Source organism: Choloepus didactylus, chromosome 7 (genome assembly GCF_015220235.1).
Source record: "Choloepus didactylus isolate mChoDid1 chromosome 7, mChoDid1.pri, whole genome shotgun sequence".
NCBI classification, from domain to species: Eukaryota; Metazoa; Chordata; class Mammalia; order Pilosa; family Megalonychidae; genus Choloepus; species Choloepus didactylus.
This window is the reverse complement of record NC_051313.1, coordinates 123,781,319-123,804,041: the sequence shown is the minus strand read 5'-3', so window position 1 is coordinate 123,804,041 and position 22,723 is coordinate 123,781,319. Positions and strand designations below refer to the sequence as shown.

Genomic DNA, 22,723 nt, shown 5'->3' with positions numbered 1-22,723 from the left:
TTTTTTTTTGATCCATTCTGCAAATCTATACCTTTTAATTGGTGAGTTTAATCCATTTACATTCAACATTACAACTGTGAAGGCATTTCTTGAATCAGCCATCTTATCCTTTGGTTTATGTTTGTTGTATATATTTTTCCCTCTCTCTTTAATATCCTTTAATGTACCCATACCGAATCTCTTTAGTACTGAACCTTTCTCCATGTCTCTCTCTCCTTTCTTTGTTTCTCTGACTGTAGGGCTCCCTTTAGTATCTCCAGTAGGGCAGGCCTCTTGTTAGCAAATTCTCTCAGCATTTGTTTGTCTGTGAAAAATTTAAGCTCTCTCTCAAATTTGAAGGAGAGCTTTGCTGGACAAAGTATTCTTGGTTGGAAATTTTTCTCACTCAGAATTTTAAATATGTCGTGCCACTGCCTGCTCGCCTCCATGGTGGCTGCTGAATAGTAACTACTTAGTCTTATGCTGTTTCCTTTGTATGTGGTGAATTGCTTTTCTCTTGCTGCTTTCAGGACTTGCTCCTTCTCTTCTATATTTGACAGTGTGATCAGAATATGTCTCGGAGTGGGTTTATTTGGATTTATTCTATTTGGAGTTCGCTGGGCATTTGTGATTTGTGTATTTATGGTGTTTAGAAGATTTGGGAAGTTTTCCCCAACAATTTCTTTGAATTGTCTTCTGAGACCTTTACCCTTTTCTTCTCCTTTTGGAACACCAATGAGTCTTATATTTGGATGTTTTATATTATCTATCAAATCCCTGAGGTCCATTTTGATTTTTTCAATTTTTTTCCCCATACTTTCCTTTATGCTTTCATTTTCTGTTCTGTCATCTTCCAGGTCACTGATTCATTGTTCAACTTCCTCTAGTCTTGTACTATGAGTATCCAGAATCTTTTTAATTTGGTCAACAGTTTCTTTAATTTCCATAAGATCATCTATTTTTGTATTTAGTCTTGCAATGTCTTCTTTATGCTCGTCTAGGATCTTCTTGATGTCCTTTATATCCTGTTCCATGCTCTTCTTGATGGCCTTCATATCCCATGCCATGGTCTCATCGTTCATCTTTAGTTCTTTAATTAGTTGCTCCAAGTACTGTATTTCTTCTGATCTTTTTATTTGGGTGCTTGGGCTTGTGTTATCCATATTTTCTGTTTTTTTTCATATGCTTTAAAATTTTCTGTTGTTTTTGGCCTCTTAGCATTTGCTTAACTTGGTAGGGTTCTTTTAGGATTTGTAAATCAATTAAAATCCTTATCTCTAATTTTTCAGGTCTACAGCTTTGTAGAGTACACTTTCTGTGACTAACCAACAGGTGGTGTCCATGGGCCACCTGTTCCCCTCAAGCCAGTTCTCCCCCACTTTGCATCTGTGGTGAGTGGGGGAGTAAGTCTTGTGGAGTACAGTTGGTGTATCAAGCTTGCGTGTGTAGTTGGTGTTGCCCGCTCTGTATAAGGGGCGTGTGTCTGGGTGGTCAGGGAGGGGGGCGGCTCTAACAACCAAATCTACCTGGTGTTCCTGGAGTTTTAAAGCTGCTGCAATAGTTTAGTCCTTCAGTTCAGTCCTGCCACAGTTTGTCTCTGCCACTGACCCACAAGTCCTTGGTATTGGCGTGTGGCCCCTGAGACTTGTGAATGGGTCCCTCTTCCAGGCCTTGCACCCCCTGGTCCTCTGTTTAGGGATGACTGTGCTATGTCACAGGTGAGTGCCATCCCCCCAGGTTGTTTCTGGGCTGCCAGTCTGTGTAGGGAGGCTCCCAGTCTGCTGAAATGATGTCTGAATGGGGCTTGTTAATTCCCACTGCTCCACCTCCCCAAGTCTGGGACAACCAGCTGAGGGTGCAGGGAAGGCTAATGTCCACACCCAATTTTGTGGTGTATGCATGTTAGTTGAAGCACTTCCATCACACTGGGTTGTCTGGGGCAGCTCTGGGCTATGGGGCCAGTAATGGGCAGGAGTGTTTCCTGTCCACCAGGATGATGGCTGTGAGAGGATGCCCCACTTTTCTTGGGAAGTTGTGGTGTTTAGTGAATTTTCTGAGCCACTGGATTATTGCCTTTTGTCTCAGAGGTCTCATTTATGCTCTTGTCTTGACCTGCCCAAATTGCAAGTCTTTGAGGCTTTCTGTATTGGGCTTCTTAGAGTAATTGTTTTAGAAAATGAAAAAAAGATAAAAAAAAAAAAGAAAAAAAAAGAAAAAAAAAAAGGGCCCTCCTAGCAGATCTAATGCGTTATTGAAATGCTAAGAGACAAAGCAATTATGGCTATTAAGGAAAGATCCAGGGGGCACAGAGATCAGTTTTTCTTTGGGTTTTGCAAATGAGCCTGAGGGGCCTGAGCTCTGCCCTTCCCCTTTCTATGTTCACCAGAACTCCAAAAAGCATCCCTTTTTATTTTTGAGTTTGTCTTGCTGTTTTTTTGCTATGCCTGTCTCCTCTCTGCTGGGCTGGCTGCTCTCAGATTCTCTGGTGTCTGGTCTCAGTCTATCTATGGTTGGAGTTTGGATCAGTAGAATGAGTTTCCGATAAGAGCTGCCACTGCAGTTCTCCCCTCTCCTTCCTGGCGCTGACAGCCCCTCCTCCCACGGGACTGAGCCTGGCAGGGAGGGGTGCGGGTCCCTTGGCCACAAAAACTTACAGATTTCGCTGATCTCAGCAGTTCCACGTTTTCATGAGTGTTGTATGAAGTATGCCCAAAGTCAGATTGCTCTGTGGTGTCCAGTCCACGCAGTTCCTGGCTTTCTACCTACTTCCCTGGAGGAGTAACTAAAATATACACCTCACCAATCCACCATCTTGCCGCGCCTCGCATATGAGTTTTTTAAGAGTTCCAGGCTTCAATGATTATGCCTATATTCTATGAAGTGTAGATTATAACTTCACAAGTATGCAAATTTGATTGATTGATTTAATAACTCTTGCTGGTAGTAAATTATCTCTGATTTCTGAAAAGTATAAACAGTTGCAGAGCTTCTTTGTCAAGCCTGAAGAAATGCTTTTTCTTCTCCCTTTACGCATAACAATATTGAAAACCCCATTATCATATTGTATTCCTTATTCAAATAAATAATTTGTGGGTTTTATCTCACTTAAAATAACAGTGAGTTTGATTTCCAATGAACTTTTTATTTTTAAATAGAGTATTTCACTGTAGGTAAATGGACAGGGACCCAGTTGAACTGTTTCAAGATCCCCAAATTTCAGCATCTATATGATTTTTTCCCCCTCTGAAGCTATTGTTTCTCCAAAGAAGAATCTTTCAGTCTCCTACCTGGTAAATCTTTGTCTAGTTATCAATATTCCAATGAGCTAAGTTGGAGAAAGGGGTTAGGGGTGGGATGGGGGTAAGGGACTGTTCAATATAAAAACTTTTAATACTCCTCTTTTCGGTATGGCTTCTGTTTTAGTTTCCTAGGCTGCTCAGAGCAAATATCATGAAATGGTTTGGCTAAAACAAAGGGAATTTATTTGGTCATGGTTTTGAGGCTGGGAAAATGTCCAAATCAAGGCATCATCAAGGCAAGGCTTTCTTCCTGAAAAAAAGCTGTGGATGATTCTTGGTTCCTATGTAGCAAGGCAAGGCACACGGTGGCATCTGCTCATCTCTCCCTTCTTTTTTGGGTTTTTTTGCTTCCAGCTTCTTGCTTCCTTGTTTTTTTCTCTGTTTGAATTTCATTCTTTTATAAAGGACTCCAGTAATAGGATTAAGACCCATCCTGAATGAGGTAAGTCACACCTTAACTGAAGTAGCCTCATCAAAAAGTCCTACTTACAGTGGATCCACATCCACAGTAATGAGTTAAATTTAAGAACGTGGTTTTTTTTTTGTTTTTTTTTTGGTTTTTCCTGGGGTACATACAGCTTCAAACTACCACAGCTCCTTTTCATTTTCTCTTGTGTGTGTGTTTCCCTAGATATAGCACATCTCTGATTCAACTTCTCCACAGAATAAATCTCCAGTCTTTTGCAGCATGTGGGGTATAATTGCTACTTATGTAGACTCTCCCTTATTCTTTCTGTTTCAGTCCCAATCCTCCCATTTCCTCCTTACACTGTGTCTGGTTAACTCCATTCTTGAGCCTTTCTGGGGTTTCTAGATTTTTTTTTTTTTTTTTTTTGGACTACCTCTCCAGGCACTTGGTATTTAGTTTTCTCGACTTGAATAACTCCTTCATCCACTTTCCGTCTCCCCCGAATTTAACATTTCTTCCTGTCATTTTCTTCTCTTCTCTTCTCTTGGGGAGTTGTTCCTTTATGCCCATTTAGGAAGGAGACAGCAATAACGGCAAGTCAGTGTTACGGTGCCTGTGAGTTAAAGTATGAGACAGCTAAACAGAATTTAAAGAGCCTTTATTAGCCGGCTGGCGACTGCTCACAGTCACTCCACACAGGGAAATCAGTGAGCAGCCCCGACCTGTGTGTGCTGGTGCCTTATATAGACAGAAACCACATCCTGGAAACACAAGCAAGCTATTTTAACAGAAGAAGAGTTGGCAGTTAGCTATTGGTTACAAAAGACAATTTAGCAAGGTTGGCATTTAGAAATCTTACAAAAAGTTTCACTTGGTTGCAAAAAGATTCACTTGGAAACGGTGCAATTGTTGATTGTTATAACGGTTATGCTTGGCTGATGCGTACAACCGCAGTTTCACTTCCTTTAAACGGTACAGTTTCACTCCCTCCTCCTCGTGGCTCAATGCTGCTTACACAACATTTTTACTTTACAGACTGAAGGGGGAGGGGGACCCACAGGTTACAGATTATGGGGAGGGGACCCACTTCATTCCCCACTGGTTTTTAGGGCAAATCAAATCATTGTTTCTTCTGCTTACCTTTTTGCTACCTGAAAAAGCTTAGGTATGTAAAAGTCAGTTTTTAGCAATTTAGACAGTTTTGTCCCTTCCAGATGTGTTTTAGTACCTGGGGTGGTAGGAGGGGCAAGACTTGAAGGGGTCCCACTGGTTTTAGGGCCACTTCTTTAGCTCTCTGGTTGGCGAAAGCATTTCCCTTTGCTTCAGGTGTATTTGAAGTTTGATGTCCTTTGCAGTGGATTATGACTACTGCTCTGGGAAGCCAAAGGGCTGTTAAAAGCCCTAGTATTGGAGGCTGGGCAAGATGGCAGCATAGATAGGAGTGGAAGCTAAGTAGTCCCCCTGGAACAACTACAAAAAAGCAGAAACAAGTAGTAAATAATCCAGAATAACTGCGGGGGGACAAACGAGACCATCCACTCATCATACATCAACCTGAATTGGGAGGACTGCCCGAGAACACAGCATAAAATCTGTAAGTAAAACCTGCGGATCCAAGTCGTGAGACCCCCTCCCCCATAGCCCAAGGTGCAAAGCCTCGTGGTGCCAAAGAGAAGCTCTCTCCCAGCAAGTGAATATAGCTCAGCTGAGCTCCAACTGGGGTTTTAAGTAGCGAGCGTGAACTTCTCACTACAGGTATGCATCCCCAAAAAACAGACAGAGGCTTTGGGTGACGACTGACCTTGGAGAGCCACAGGGTCACCTTGGACTGGGTCTGAAGGGGACTGTTTCTTTTTCAGCTCAGTGGAGAAAGCCCCAGTCATTTTCAGTTTCCAGGGCTGTGACTTGGGGAAGGGTGGAGACACCACAAGCAGAGAGTGAGACCATTGAAATGCTAATGACCTCCACCTGGGGGGTTTGTCTTCTCTAGGAGGAAAGGGGTGGGGCCATTTCCATTCAGAACAAGACCCCAGAGTCTGGGGGACACGGCCATACCTCCTCACACCAGTCAAGAATTATAACCTAACAGGCATCACCTGCTGGGCAGAAAAGCACAGTGACCTGAGGCATCACAGGGTGGAGCAATTTTCTAAGACACACCCATAGGGAAACCAGATACTGAATATTTCTTCCCTCTGGGAACTGAGCCTGTTCTGGTCTGGGAAAACCTGATTTGGATAACCAAGGAAACCATGCCTAGACAACAGAAAATTACAACCTACACTAAGAAAAACAAAGTTATGGCCCAGTCAAAGGAACAAACGTACACTTCAACTGAGATACAGGAATTTAAACTAATGCTAAATCAAATCAAAAAGTTTAGAGAAGATATTGCAAAAGAGATACAGGCTGTAAAGGAAACACTGGGCATATATACGGCAGAAATCAAAAGTTCAAAAAACCTACTAGTAGAATCTATGGAAATGAAAGGCACAGCACAAGAGATGAAAGACACAATGGAAACATACAACAGCAGATCTCAAGAGGCAGAAGAAAATACTCAGGAACTGGAGAACAAAACACCTGAAAGCCTACACACAAAGGAACAGATGGAGAAAAGAATGAAAAAATATGAGCAACGTCTCCGGGAACTCAAGGATGAAACAAAGTACAATAATGTACGTATCATTGGTGTCCCAGAAGGAGAAGAGAAGGGAAAGGGGGCAGAAGCAATAATAGAGGAAATAATCAATGAAAATTTCCCATCTCTTATGAAAGACATAAAATTACAGATCCTAGAAGCGCAGCGTACTCCAAACAGAAGAGATATGAATAGGCCTATGCCAAGACACTTAATAATCAGATTATCAAATGTCAAAGACAAAGAGAGAATCCTGAAAGCAGCAAGAGAAAAGCGATCTATTACATACAAAGGAACCTTAATAAGACTATGTGCGGATCTCTCAGCAGAAACCATGGAGGCAAGAAGGAAGTGGTGTGATATGTTTAAGATACTGAAAGAGAAAAACCGCCAACCAAGAATCCTGTATCCAGGAAAGCTGTCCTTCAAATATGAGGGAGAGCTCAAAATATTTTCTGACAAACAGACAATGAGAGACTTTGTGAACAAGACACCTGCCCTACAGGAAATACTAAAGGGAGCACTACAGTGTGATAGAAGACAGGAGTGTGTGGTTTGGAACACAATTTTGGGAGATGGTAGCACAACAATGTAAGTACACTGAACAAAGGTAACTATGAATACAGTTGAGAGAGGAAGGTGGGGAGCATGTGAGACACCAGAAGAAAGGAGGAAAGATAAAGACTGAGACTGTGTAACTTTGTGAAATCTAGAATATTCAACAATTGTGATAAAATGTACAAATATGTTCTTTTATGAGGGAGAACAAATAAATGTCAACCTTGCAAGGTGTTAAAAATGGGGAGGCATTGGAGGAGGGATGCAATCAGCGTAAACTAGAGACTGCAACTAATAGAATCATTGTATTATGCTTCCTTTAATGTAACAAAGGTGATATACCAAGGTAAATGCAGATAAGAGGGGGTGATGGGGAGGCATGTTAGACACTTGACATTGGTGGTATTGTCTGATTCTTTATTCCACTTTGATTTAAGATTATTTTTCCTTTTGCTGCTTCCTAGCTGTCATTTTTGTTTCCTCTTTCTTTTGCTTCTCTACCTTCTTTGACTCTCCCTCCTGCCTTGTGGAAGAAATGTAGATGCCCTTATATAGATAGTGGTGAAGGTGGTGAACACATAAATGTATGACCATGCAGAGAACCATCTGTCATTTACTTGGGATGGAATGTATGGTGAGTGAACAAAACCATATTTAAAAAAAATGGGTTGATGACAAAACCTCGAGGGCAATATACTGAGTGAAATAAGCCAGACACATAAGGACAATTATTGCAGGGTCTCACTGATAGGAGCTAATTATAACATGTAAACTCATAGACATGAAATATAAGGTACCAAGATATAGGATGAGGCTTAAGAATGGGGAGTGGTTGCTTAGTATGAGCAGAATGTTCAATTAGGATGAACTTAAATGTTTGGAAATGAACAGGGGTGTTGGTAGCAAGATGTGAGAATAACTAACAGCGCCAAATGGTGTGTGAATGAGGTGGAAAGGGGAAGCTCAGAGTCATATACATCACCAGAAGGAAAGTTGGAGGTCAAAAGATGGGAATGTATAAAACTGAATCCTATGGTGGGCAATGTCCATGATCAACTGTACAAATACTAGAAATCACTTCCAGGAACCAGAACAAATGTATGACAATACAATTAGAAGTTAATAATAGAGGGGCATATAGGGAAGAACTATATACCTATTACAAACTATATACTACAGTTAGTAGTATTTCAACATTTTTTCATAAACAGTAACAAATATACTATATCAATACTACGAGTCAACAATTGAGGGGGGTTGGTTAGGGATAGGGTAGGATTAGAGTTTCCTTTTCTTTTTCTCTATTTTCATCTTTAACTTTATTTCTTGTCTGGAGTAATGAAAAGTTTCTAAAAATTGACCAAAAATTAAGGGTGATGGATGCACAGCTGTATGAGGGTACCCAGGGGAAGTGATTGTACACTTTGGATCTTTGGATAATTGTATGGTATCTGAACAGTCTCAATAAAAATGAAAAAAAAAAAAAAAGCCCTAGTATTTCCGAGGCATTTTTAATGTCCTTTCCCCCGCTGGTTAGGAGGCCGTGTTCCTGACAGATGGCTTCATGCACGTGTGCGGTGGTGAACGCGTATCGGCTGTCCGTGTAGATGTTCACCGCCTTTTCCTTGGCCCATCGGAGAGCTTATTCTGACTGGATTAAGGAGAAGGACTTGGTATTGAGTAATTTTTCATTAGAAAGCCACCTGTCTGAGGGCTTTTGAGGAGGGTTTTGACTGTGTGTGTGTGTATGGGGGGGGGGGCGATGATTTTCAGTTCTTGCCCAAAGGTGAGTTTAGAGGCTTCTTTAACTAGCAAGGCGGTGACCGCAATGGTTTGGGGACAGTTAGGCTAACCTGCCGCAACCGGATCGAGGTGCTTTGAAAGATAGGCTACGACCTGCTTCCATGGCTTTAAGGGCCATGTTAACACTCCCTCTGCTGTCCCTTGCACCTCGGCTACATGCAGCTGGAATGGTTTTCCGAGATCTGGGAGTGCTAAGGCTGGGGCTTGAGTGAGTGCCTTTTTAAGAGTCTGGAAGTCTCCTTCCTCCTTATTAATTCAAGTTAGTCCTGCGCCCTTCCCCCCGGTACTGGCATAAAGAGAGCGGGTTATTTCGGCAAGCTTAAGGATTCATAGCCGGCAATACCCGACTGCTCCTAAAAACTCCCAGACTTGCCGCTTTGTTTGGGGTGCTGGAATTTGGAGGATGGCTTGAATGCATTTGTTAAGACAACGTTCCTTTTTTTTTTTCTTTGGTTAAGAGGCTTGTGAGACGCACAGCTGTGCCCCTGCTGATACCCGGTATCCTAACTGCCCGAGGCTCTTCACTCATGGCAAGTAGGACCTTTGCCAATTTTACTTAAGTCTTTGGAACTTCTCCTATTATTGAAGATTCGTTGAGCAACCTTTACCAACTCAGTTAGTACTTTTTCCTCAAAGCCTTCTAACTTTTGTAACCTTTTTTCTTATGTCTGGGGCTGACTGGGTGATGAAGGCAATATTACTTGCTCATCTGTTTTCTGGCACCTCCAGGTCTATGGGGTTATACAATTGATAAGCCTCCTGGAGGCGTTCCAGAAAAGTGGCAGGGGACTCAGTGGCCCCCTGAGTCACCTCAGTTACCTTGGACATATTTGTGGGTCTCTGTGCCGCTGCTCAAAGAGCCCCCATTAGAGTCTGGTGGTACTGTTTGAGAGCCTCCTTACCTTGATTCGTGTTAGGGTCCCACTGGGGTCGGGTGAAAGGAAAAATGGCCTCGAGGCGGTCTACTTCCGTGGTAGGTAGACCGTCTGGCCCCACGACTAGTTTTCGTCACTGGGCGTGGATTTTCTCTCTCTCTTCTCATGTGGGCTGATGGGTAAAGAAAACGGACTCTAACAGAGAGATTAGTCCTTGAGGGCTTAAGGTTGCTGGTGGAAAAAGGAACATAGACCATTTTTAGGTGGGCCTTGAATGACTTGCCTTAGGTGTGATTGGGCGGGGACAAGGACCTGACCATGCGGCCTGTACGGACCTCTGGAACGGGTGTGGGGGGGCTGGAGAGGGTTGTTGGGGGCGTAGTGGAATCTGGAGTGGGAACAAAGGGGTCCTCCTGATTTCAGGGTAGGGGGCCCTGAACTGGAAGCAACAGGCCCCGGGCTAGGAACAGAGGGTTCTGGACTGGGGGGGAGAGGGCCCTGGACTGGGGGCAGAGGGTTCTATGGAATAAGTGGGGGCCGTGTTAAGGGGGGACTATCCTGTGGGGGGGTGAGGACCGGGGGCCTTTTGGGTGGCCCCTTTAGAACAAGCACATCTCGCTCTTTGGATGGTTTAGGTGGTGAGCAAGTTTTAAGCCATTTAGGGTGGTCAGTGAGGACACTGATCCAGGTTTCAATATAGGGAATCTGATCCGGATGTCCTGGTTTTCCATAAATGATTCTTTGAACCTGAAAAGCAATCGGCAAATTTAGGGTGCCCTGGGGGGCCAATTAGAGTCTAGAAAAATTGGCCATTTAAGCTCGCAAAGGGTCCGAAGAGTTCCTGAGTTGACCATGGCACCTGACCCTGCGGCTCGTCAGTGGATGTCCTGAAAATTTTTTAAGAAACACTGCAATGGAGAGCAAGCGGAAGCAGATGGAGACTGACCCATTGCAGGACTGACGGATGACAAAACAGAAACAGAACAGAACAAAGACACTAACAATAAAACACAAAACAGAGACTAGGTCTGCGCTAAGAGACCAATTCCGAACCTAAACCAGAACCTGAACCTGAGGCCACCAGCCACCGTCGTGGTCTGAGGTCGGGTCTTGGAGTTATGGCTGTGTCCAGTCCTCCCAGAGACCCTAAAGGGGTACCCCACCAGACCAGATTAGAGATCTCTTACTGTTGTGGGCCCATGTCCAGATGGCTCCAGAGGCGGATTTTTGAATTTTGAGGCTTGACCACCAGGTTCTCTGCCAGGGCTGAGGAACGTGTCTCAGCACGCGCCCCCTGGGGAAGGGCCAGTAGTCAGACCTTTGTCTCAACCGATGAGCCTCGGAAAACGCTGAGGATATCTCGCTTGGTCCTCCAAATGTTATGGTGCCCACAAGTTAAAGTATGAGACAGCTAAACAAAATTTAAAGAGCCTTTATTAGCCGGCTGGCGACTGCTCACAGTCACTCCACACAGGGAAATCAGTGAGCAGCCCCGACCTGTGTGTGCTGGTGCCTTATATAGACAGAAACCACATCCTGGAAACACAAGCAAGCTATTTTAACAGAAGAAGAGTTGGCAGTTAGCTATTGGTTACAAAAGACAATTTAGCAAGGTTGGCATTTAGAAATCTTACAAAAAGTTTCACCTGGTTACAAAAAGTTTCACTTGGAAACGGTGCAATTGTTGATTGTTATAACGGTTATGCTTGGCTGATGTGTACAAACGCAGTTTCACTTCCTTTAAACGGTACAGTTTCACTCCCTCCTCCTCGTGGCTCAATGCTGCTTACACAACATTTTTACTTTACAGACTGAAGGGGAAGGGGGACCCACAGGTTACAGATTACAGGGAAGGGACCCACTTCAGTCAGCATACTCAATTAGAAAGCAATTCTTCAGGAAAAATTAAATACCATGTCTAGTTTTCCTCTGTTTCTGTCAGTACCTGTTTCTGTCAGTACTATGAGTAGAGCTTCAGATTTATCATTTGTCAGGATTCAAATTTGGTTAGAAATACCTCAAGACCAAAGATTAAAGGTTTTATTAGCTTTAATTAAAGGTTTTATTAACTGTGTCCTCTCCTGAGAAACGGTAAAGGAAAGGAGGGAAATCTAAAAGGTAGTTGCTGAGATTGCTCTGAAACTGCTTAAACAGAACATCTACTATCCCGATTTCCAGCATTTCCTTCCAAGCAGCAATGCTGACTGGAAGAGATGATGCAGTATGGATATGCAGCCATGTGATTTACTGCCCACATTGTCTTAACCAGGGTAGGAAGTAAGAGTTCAGCAGTGCCCAGGCATTGTCTCAAACATGCAAGTTCAGATTAGCCTTATCAGACCAATTCAAATTCTCTCCTTTATGATCTCTTTCTAGTTTGCACTGTCTCCACCTCATCCCTTCCCACAACACAGCACTACCAGGAACATTTCTAGCAAGCCTCTAACCAGTTTACTTCATTTGCAAGTAACTTCATCATATTGTATTACTTCACTGTATTACTATGGGAACCCAGGATGGATTTGGGCAAAGCATTTTTTTTTTTTAATGCAGAAAAGCAATTTATTCCATTATAAGCACTTACACAGTTAGTCATGGAGAATAACAGGCCTGCTGGTGAAACAAGTCACCCAAAAGGGAAATAGTACCAAACTAGTGGTCAAGGACTAACTCCTGAAAAAAAAAAAAAGCAAACTCTTATCCAGGATTAATTTAATTTTAAAAACATGTATCTGCTATTGAGTCATTCTTCTCAACTTAACTGGACAGTCTAACTGTGGTATAACTGTCAGGTAAAAACATACATCTTTACAACTTGGTGGTCCCAAGTTTAAAAAAACAACCATTTCACAGAAAGGAAAGAAATAGTATAAAACAGCTCAAGAAATACACTAAGGAGCAAAAATAAATGGGGGGGGGCAAGATGGCAGACTGGTGAGCTGTATGTTTTAGTTACTCCTCCAGGAAAGTAGGTAGAAAGCCAGGAACTGCGTGGACTGGACACCACAGAGCAATCTGACTTTGGGCATACTTCATACAACACTCATGAAAATGTGGAACTGCTGAGATCAGCGAAATCTGTAAGTTTTTGTGGCCAGGGGACCTGCACCCCTCCCTGCCAGGATCAGTCCCGTGGGAGGAGGGGCTGTCAGCTCCAGGAAGGAGAAGGGAGAACTGCAGTGGCAGCCCTTATCAGAAACTCATTCTACTGATCCAAACTCCAACCATAGATAGACTGAGACCAGACACCAGAGAATCTGAGAGCAGCCAGCCCAGCAGAGGAGACAGGCATAGAAAAAAACAACATGAAAAACTCCAAAATAAAAGCGGAGGATTTTTGGAGTTCTGGTGAACATAGAAAGGGGAAGGGCAGAGCTCAGGCCCTGAGGCTCATATGCAAATCCCGAAGAAAAGCTGATCTCTCTGCCCTGTGGACCTTTCCTTAATGGCCCTAACTGCTTTGTCTCTTAGCATTTCAATAGCCCATTAGATCTCTAAGGAGGGCCCTTTTTTTTAATCCTTTTTTCTTTTTCTAAAACAATTACTCTAAGAAGCCCAATACAGAAAGCTTCAAAGACTTGCAATTTGGGCAGGTCAAGACAAGAGCAGAACTAAGAGAGCTCTGAGACAAAAGGCAATAATTCAGTGGCTGAGAAAATTCACTAAACACCACAACTTCCCAAGAAAAGGGGGGTGTCCGCTCACAGCCATCATCCTGGTGGACAGGAAACACTCCTGCCCATCGCCAGCCCCATAGCCCAGAGCTGCCCCAGACAACCCAGTGTGACGGAAGCGCTTCAAATAACAGGCGCACACCACAAAACTGGGCGTGGACATTAGCCTTCCCTGCAACCTCAGCTGATTGTCCCAGAGTTGGGAAGGTGGAGCAGTGTGAATTAACAAAGCCCCATTCAGTCATCATTTCAGCAGACTGGGAGCCTCCCTACACAGCCCAGCAGCCCAGAACTGCCCTGGGGGGACAGCACTCACCTGTGACATAGCACAGTCATCCCTCAACAGAGGACCCGGGGTGCACAGCCTGGAAAAGGGGCCCACTCGCAAGTCTCAGGAGCCATACGCCAATACCAAGAACTTGTGGGTCAGTGGCAGAGACAAACTGTGGCAGGACTGAACTAAAGGATTAGATTATTGCAGCAGCTTTAAAACTCTAGGATCACCAGGGAGATTTGATTGTTAGAGCCAACCCCCTCCCTGACTGCCCAGAAACACGCCCCATATACAGCGCAGGCAACACCAACTACACACGCAAGCTTGGTACACCAATTGGACCCCACAAGACTCACTCCCCCACTCACCAAAAAGGCTAAGCAGGGGAGAACTGGCTTGTGGAGAACAGGTGGCTCGTGGACGCCAACTGCTGGTTAGTTACAGAAAGTGTACTCCATGAAGCTGTAGATGTGATAAATTAGAGATAAGGACTTCAATTGGTCTACAAATCCTAAAAGAACCCTATCAAGTTCAGCAAATGCCAAGAGGCCAAAAACAACAGAAAATTATAAAACATATGAAAAACTCAGATGATATGGATAACCGAAGCCCAAGCACCCAAATCAAAAGATCAGAAGAGACACAGCACCTAGAGCAGCTACTCAAAGAACTAAAGATGAACAATGAGACCACAGTACGGGATACAAAGGATATCAAGAAGACCCTAGAAGAGCATAAAGAAGACATTGCAAGTCTAAATAAAAAAAATGGATGATCTTATGGAAATTAAAGAAACTGTTGACGAAATTAAAAAGATTCTGGACACTCATAGTACAAGACTAGAGGAAGTTGAACAACGAATCAGTGACCTGGAAGATGACAGAATGGAAAATGAAAGCATAAAAGAAAGAATTGGGAAAAAAATTGAAAAAATCGAAATGGACTTCAGGGATATGATAGATTATATGAAACGTCCGAATATAAGACTCATTGGTGTTCCAGAAGGGGAAGAAAAGGGTAAAGGTCTAGGAAGAGTATTCAAAGAAATTGTTGGGGAAAACTTCCCAAATCTTCTAAGCAACATAAATACACAAATCATAAATGCTCAGCGAACTCCAAATAGAATAAATCCAAATAAACCCATGGGGAGACATATTCTGATCACACTGTCAAACACAGAAGAGAAGGAGCAAGTTCTGAAAGCAGCAAGAGAAAAGCAATTCACCACATACAAAGGAAACAGCATAAGGCTAAGTAGTGACTACTCAGCAGCCACCATGGAGGCGAGAAGGCAGTGGCACGATATATGTAAAATTCTGAGTGAGAAAAATTTCCAGCCAAGAATACTTTATCCAGCAAAGCTCTCCTTCAAATTTGAGGGAGAGCTTAAATTTTTCACAGACAAATGCTGAGAGAATTTGCTAACAAGAGACCTGCCCTACTGGAGATACTAAAGGGAGCCCTACAGACAGAGAAACAAAGAAAGGACAGAGAGACTTGGAGAAAGGTTCAGTACTAAAGAGATTCGGTATGGGTACAATAAAGGATATTAATAGAGAGAGGGGAAAAATATGACAAACATAAACCAAAGGATAAGATGGCTGATTCAAGAAATGCCTTCACGGTTATAACGTTGAATGTAAATGGATTAAACTCCCCAATTAAAAGATACAGACTCGCAGAATGGATCAAAAAAAATGAACCATCAATATGTTGCATACAAGAGACTCATCTTAGACACAGGGACACAAAGAAACAAAGTGAAAGGATGGAAAAAATATTTCATGCAAGCTACAGCCAAAAGAAAGCAGGTGTAGCAATATTAATCTCAGATAAAATAGGCTTTAAATGCAGGGATGTTTTGAGAGACAAAGAAGGCCACTACATACTAATAAAAGGGGCAATTCAACAAGAAGAAATAACAATCGTAAATGTCTATGCACCCAATCAAGGTGCCACAAAATACATGAGAGAAACACTGGCAAAACAAAAGGAAGCAATTGATGTTTCCACAATAATTGTGGGAGACTTCAACACATCACTCTCTCCTATAGATAGATCAACCAGACAGAAGACCAATAAGGAAATTGAAAACCTAAACAATCTGATAAATGAATTAGATTTAACAGACATATACAGGACATTACATCCCAAATCACCAGGATACACATACTTTTCTAGTGCTCATGGAACTTTCTCCAGAATAGATCATATGCTGGGACATAAAACAATCCTCAATAAATTTAAAAAGACTGAAATTATTCAAAGCACATTCTCTGACCACAGTGGAATACAAGTAGAAGTCAATAACCATCAGAGACTTAGAAAATTCACAAATACCTGGAGGTTAAACAACACACTCCTATACAATCAGTGGGTTAATGAAGAAATAGCAAGAGAAATTGCTAAATATATAGAGATGAATGAAAATGAGAACACAACATACCAAAACCTACGGGATGTAGCAAAAGCAGTGCTAAGGGGGAAATTTATAGCACTAAACGCATATATTAAAAAGGAAGAAAGAGCCAAAATCAAAGAACTAATGGATCAACTGAAGAAGCTAGAAAATGAACAGCAAACTAATCCTAAACCAAGTACAGGAAAAGAAATAACAATGATTCAAGCAGAAATAAATGACATAGAGAACAAAAAAACAATAGAGAGGATAAATATCACCAAAAGTTGGTTCTTTGAGAAGATCAACAAGATTGACAAGCCCCTAGCTAGACTGACAAAATCAAAAAGAGAGAAGACCCATATAAACAAAATAATGAATGAAAAAGGTGACATAACTGCAGATCCTGAAGAAATTAAAAAAATTATAAGAGGATATTATGAACTACTGCATGGCAACAAACTGGATAATGTAGAAGAAATGGACAATTTCCTGGAAACATATGAACAACCTAGACTGACCAGAGAAGAAATAGAAGACCTCAACCAACCCATCACAAGCAAAGAGATCCAATCAGTCATCAAAAATCTTCCCACAAATAAATGCCCAGGGTCAGATGGCTTCACAGGGGAATTCTACCAAACTTTCCAGAAAGAACTGACACCAATCTTACTCAAACTCTTTCAAAACATTGAAGAAAATGGAACACTACCTAACTCATTTTATGAAGCTAACATCAATCTAATACCAAAACCAGGCAAAGATGCTACAAAAAAGGAAAACTACCGGCCAATCTCCCTAATGAATATAGATGCAAAAATCCTCAACAAAATACTTGCAAATCGAATCCAAAGACACATTAAAAAAATCATACACCATGACCAAGTGGGGTTCATTCCAGGCATGCAAGGATGGTTCAACATAAGAAAATCAATCAATGTATTACAACACATTAACAAGTCAAAAGGGAAAAATCAATTGATCATCTCAATAGATGCTGAAAAAGCATTTGACAAAATCCAACATCCCTTTTTGATAAAAACACTTCAAAAGGTAGGAATTGAAGGAAACTTCCTCAACATGATAAAGAGCATGTATGAAAAACCCACAGCCAGCATAGTACTCAATGGTGAGAGACTGAAAGCCTTCCCTCTACGATCAGGAACAAGACAAGAATGCCCGCTGTCACCACTGTTATTCAACATTGTGCTGGAAGTGCTAGCCAGGGCAATCCGGCAAAACAAAGAAATAAAAAGCATCCAAATTGGAAAAGAAGAAGTAAAACTGTCATTGTTTGCAGATGATATGATCTTATATCTGGAAAACCCTGAGAAATCGATAATACAGCTACTAGAGCTAATAAACAAATTTAGCAAAGTAGCGGGATACAAGATTAATGCACATAAGTCAGTAATGTTTCTATATGCTAGAAATGAACAAACTGAAGAGACAGTCAAGAAAAAGATACCATTTTCAATAGAAACTAAAAAAATCAAGTACCTAGGAATAAACTTAACCAAAGATGTAAAAGACCTATACAAAGAAAACTACATAACTCTACTAAAAGAAATAGAAGGGGACCTTAAAAGATGGAAAAATATTCCATGTTCATGGAAAGGAAGACTAAATGTCATTAAGATGCGAATTCTACCCAAACTCATCTACAGATTCAATCCAACCCCAATCAAAATTCCAACAACCTACTTTGCAGACTTGGAAAAGCTAGTTATCAAATTTATTTGGAAAGGGAAGATGCCTCGAATTGCTAAAGACACTCTAAAAAAGAAAAACGAAGTGGGAGGACTTACACTCCCTGACTTTGAAGCTTATTATAAAGCCACAGTTGCCAAAACAGCATGGTACTGGCACAAAGATAGACATATAGATCAATGGAATCGAATTGAGAATTCAGAGATAGACCCTCAGATCTATGGCCGACTGATCTTTGATAAGGCCCCCAAAGTCACTAAACTGAGTCATAATGGTCTTTTCAACAAATGGGACTGGGAGAGTTGGATAGCCCTATCCAAAAGAATGAAAGAGGACCCCTACCTCACCCCCTACACAAAAATTAACTCAAAATGGATGAAAGATCTCAATATAAAAGAAAGTACCATAAAACTCCTAGAAGATAATGTAGGAAAACATCTTCAAGACCTTGTATTAGGAGGCCACTTCCTAGACTTTACACCCAAAGCACAAGCAACAAAAGAAAAAATAAGATAAATGGGAACTCCTCAAGCTTAGAAGTTTCTGTACCTCAAAGGAATTTCTCAAAAAGGTAAAGAGGCAGCCAACTCAATGGGAAAAAATTTTTGGAAACCATGTATCTGACAAAAGACTGATATCTTGCATATATAAAGAAATCCTACAACTCAGTGATGATAGTACAGACACACCAATTATAAAATGGGCAAAAGATATGAAAAGACAGTTCTCTGAAGAGGAAATACAAATGGCCAAGAAACACATGAAAAAATCTTCAGCTTCCCTAGCTATTAAAGAGATACAAATTAAGACCACAATGAGATACCATCTAACACCGATTAGAATGGCTGCCATTAAACAAACAGGAAACTACAAATGCTGGAGGGGATGTGGAGAAATTGGAAGTCTTATTCATTGTTGGTGGGACTGTATAATGGTTCAGCCACTCTGGAAGTCAGTCTGGCAGTTCCTTAGAAAACTAGATATAGAGTTACCATTCGATCCAGCGATTGCACTTCTAGGTATATACCCGGAAGATCGGAAAGCAGTGACACGAACAGATATCTGCACGCCAGTGTTCATAACAGCATTATTCACAATTGCCAAGAGATGGAAACAACCCAAATGTCCTTCAACAGATGAGTGGATAAATAAAATGTGGTATATACACACGACGGAATACTACGCGGCAGTAAGAAGGAACGATCTCGTGAAACATGACAACATGGATGAACCTTGAAGACATAATGCTGAGCGAAATAAGCCAGGCACAAAAAGAGAAATATTATATGCTACCACTAATGTGAACTTTGAAAAATGTAAAACAAATGGTATATAATGTAGAATGCAGGGGAACTAGTAATAGAGAGCAATTAAGGAAGGGGGAACAATAATCCAAGAAGAACAAATAAGCTATTTAACGTTCTGGGGATGCCCAGTAATGACTATGGTCTGTGAATTTCTGATGGATATAGTAGGAACAAGTTCACAGAAATGTTGCTATATTAGGTAACTTTCTTGGGGTAAAGTAGGAACATGTTGGAAGCTAAGCAGTTATCTTAGGTTAGTTGTCTTTTTCTTACTCCCTTGTTATGGTCTCTTTGAAATGTTATTTTATTGTATGTTTGTTTTCTTTTTAACTTTTTTTTCATACAGTTGATTTAAAAAAGAAAGGAAACTTAAAAAAAAAAAGAAAAACAAGGAAAAAAAGATGTAGTGCCCCCTTGAGGAGCCTGTGGAGAATGCAGGGGTATTGGCCTACCCCACCTCCATGGTTGCTAACATGACCACAGACATAGGGGATTGGTGGTTTGATGGGCTGAGCCCTCTACCATAGGTTTTACCCTTGGGAAGACGGTTGCTGCAAAGGAGAGGCTAGGCCTCCCTATGGTTGTGCCTAAGAGCTTCCTCCCGAATGCCTCTTTATTGCTCAGATGTGGCCCTCTCTCTCTGGCTAAGCCAACTTGAAAGGTGAAATCACTGCCCTGCCCCCTACGTGGGATCAGACACCCAGGGGAGTGAATCTCCCTGGCAATGTGGAATATGACTCCCGGGGAGGAATGTAGAGCTGTAATCGTGGGACGGAGAACATCTTCTTGACCAAAAGGGGGATGTGAAAGGAAATGAAATAAGCTTCAGTAGCAGAGAGATTCCAAAAGGAGCCGAGAGGTCACTCTGGTGGGCACTCTTACACACACTTTAGACAACCCTTTTTAGGTTCTAAAGAATTGGGGTAGCTGGTGGTGGATACCTGAAACTATCAAACTACAACCCAGAACCCATGAATCTCGAAGACAGTTGTATAAAAATGTAGCTTATGAGGGGTGACAATGGGACTGGGAAAGCCATAAGGACCACACTCCACTTTGTGTAGTTTATGGATGGATGAGTAGAAAAATAGGGGAAGGAAACAAACAGACAAAGGTACCCAGTGTTCTTTTTTACTTCAGTTGCTCTTTTTCACTCTAATTAGTATTCTTGTTATTTTTGTGTGTGTGCTAATGAAGGTGTCAGGGATTGATTTAGGTGGTGAATGTACAACTATGTAATGGTACTGTGAACAATCGAAAGTACGATTTGTTTTGTATGACTGCGTGGTATGTGAATATATCTCATTAAAATCAAGATAAAAAAATAAATGGGGAATGAGAAACACATAAAATAAAGTTTTGACTTAACTGAAGAAACTTAGACTGGTCTACATAGGAAAATGTGCATCCTTGAAAGTCAGGTATGATGATTTTAGAGTAGGAATCTATATGACTTGAATCTCTCCCCTTTTTCCTGAATAAACACATTTGCAGTATTATACTTCATGGCTCAGATGCCTATCCAATGTGGCTCTATTCATTACCCACTCTAACCTGAAATGAGTCTGAAAAACTTGGGAATATAGCATAAGAAAAACAACCACACAACTATATTCCCCTTTCTGTGTCTACTTCAGACCTGGGTTTGATTCTAGAAAATTCCTGAAGAAAATTTAAATGTAAGTTTGTGGCTTTGCTGAATCAAGTCCCCCAGTGAATATTTAGAAAAACACCCAATGTCTGGGCTAATAGCATTTGTTGATGGCAATTACAGAGGGATAGCCAAACAAAGTCTGTGTCTCAAAACCAGTGTTACATCTATCTCAGGACTGAGAGGGAAAAAAGGGGAGTTGAAAATCACAAGTGCAGACATATCTAGGGTCCTTGTCCTTCTGGATCCACTCTTCCTTCAGGGTCTTCATCATTATAAATGTTCTCTGCCATCTGCCACAGTGTCTTCTGATACAGAAGAAATCACCCAAGGTTCATTGGGATTCCAGGAGAAATCAGATATCTTGGCAGTGTGACCACCATGAATGAACAACAACTCTGGTGGCCCATCTTCTGCATCTTCTGGTGATTGTTCCTCTCCAATTTTACTTAAATCCCAGACATTCAGTCTACGATCCATGCCACTGGAAGCCAAAATAGTTTCATTGTGAGGTGACCACTGAACCTGGAATATTTCATCCTTACGTGATTCAAAGGACTGCAACTTGAGTTTCAGATTTCTCAGATCCCACAAGGCAACAGTCTTGTCAGCTGATCCTGTGGCAAGAATGAACTCACTGTAAGGATTGTAAGAGAGGCAGTTCACTTCAGCAGTGTGAGCATCAACTGAGTGGCTTGGTTTGGAAGTATTGTTTGAACAAGTATCCCAGATCATAAGCTTCTGCTCATCAGCAACTGACCCAAACAGAGAGACTCATGGAGTAGACGCCAGGAAACATCCTCCACTACAGCCGTGTGCCCTGTAAAGATGGTGTTCACATCTACCACTTTTACTTCCTTTGGAATGGCACTGATGTTCCAAAAGCAAATAGTATGGTCATCTGAAGCACTAAGTAAGTGCCCACTGAGATTTGGGTTCCAAGAAAGCCCATAGCCTTCTTTCTGATGTCCATGGAGACTCAAGTCTGGGTTGCACTCTCCAGAAGGGTCTGGTTTAGAAGGATGTTTTGTGTAGTCAAAAACGAGAACAAGAACATCACTGGATGGAGTCTTTGTTGCAATGATGCAAGGGTTCTGGGGCATATAACCGGCCCTGTTCACTTCTCCTTCGTGGTTGATCTTGATTTCTATTTCAATTTTTCCACTAACTGAGACATAACCTCCAAATTCTCCTTTCTCACTGTCGTAGCGTGATGTATCAAACTGAGCATCATCATTAGGGAGCTGAACACTGGCTATTACAATGTGGTTTTACTCACCTGAAGTGTGTGTCCCCAGGAGAGTCGATGAATGCCGAAATCTTTTTCTTCTAGTCTGGTTACATCTGGAAGCCACTGAGCAGTGAGGCTGGGCCACTCCAGAGCATGGGTCATGACCAAATCATAAAGAAAAGGAGTGTTCTTTTTCCATATTTTTTACTCCTCGTTGATCACACGTTCTTCCACTGCGTCATCAAAGGCTGCTTCCTCATGGGCGGTGGTGGACGGGCGAGCGGGGGCGGGGCGGGGGGGAGGGTTCCCGGAGTTGAGCGTTGCGAGAGGGGTGGGGAGGCTGGGGCTGGGCAACGCAATCTTAAGACCTCTAATTCTTGTTAGAGTCCTGCTGTGTTGGTTCCCCCATGCCACGATTCTGCCTGTATTCTCTCCTTGTTCAGTCTCTCCCTTACCAACTTGCAGAGTTTCTCCTAAATGTGCCAGCTTGACTCCTGGCACCTTTCCCTCCTCTAATTCTACAGATTCTCCCTCGGAGTTACATCTGTGATCAAAACATCCTATTTATCAAGCTGCCATCTTCGCATCCCATAATCCTTGCTGCAGCCTTTAGTTGGGTTGATTTAGGCATCTGAAGGGCAGCACTGGAGGAAGCAGCTGTCCAACAGGATGAAGCTCTAAATAGTTTTCATTTCCCGCTGAAATGAGGTGTTACTGGTGACACGGTAGTAAACAATATCAGGAGAATGGTGAGAAATAATCAATTCTGTAAATGATTGCGTTTAAAGGACTCTTAAGGCCTTTCCCTATTATATCGATCACTTTTAGTGGGTTTCTTGACGCTGAGGTTCATTTAACAATCGTAATTGCCAGGCATAGATGTTTATCTGAAAAATATTTGAGAAATGTCCTAG

The 22,723-nt window shown here is 42.0% G+C and overlaps 1 pseudogene; it reads right to left on the bottom strand.

Moving 5' to 3' along the window:
* Positions 1-20,459: 20,459 nt before the first annotated feature.
* LOC119540328 lies at positions 20,460-22,032 on the bottom strand (annotated as a pseudogene).
* Positions 22,033-22,723: the final 691 nt, after the last annotated feature.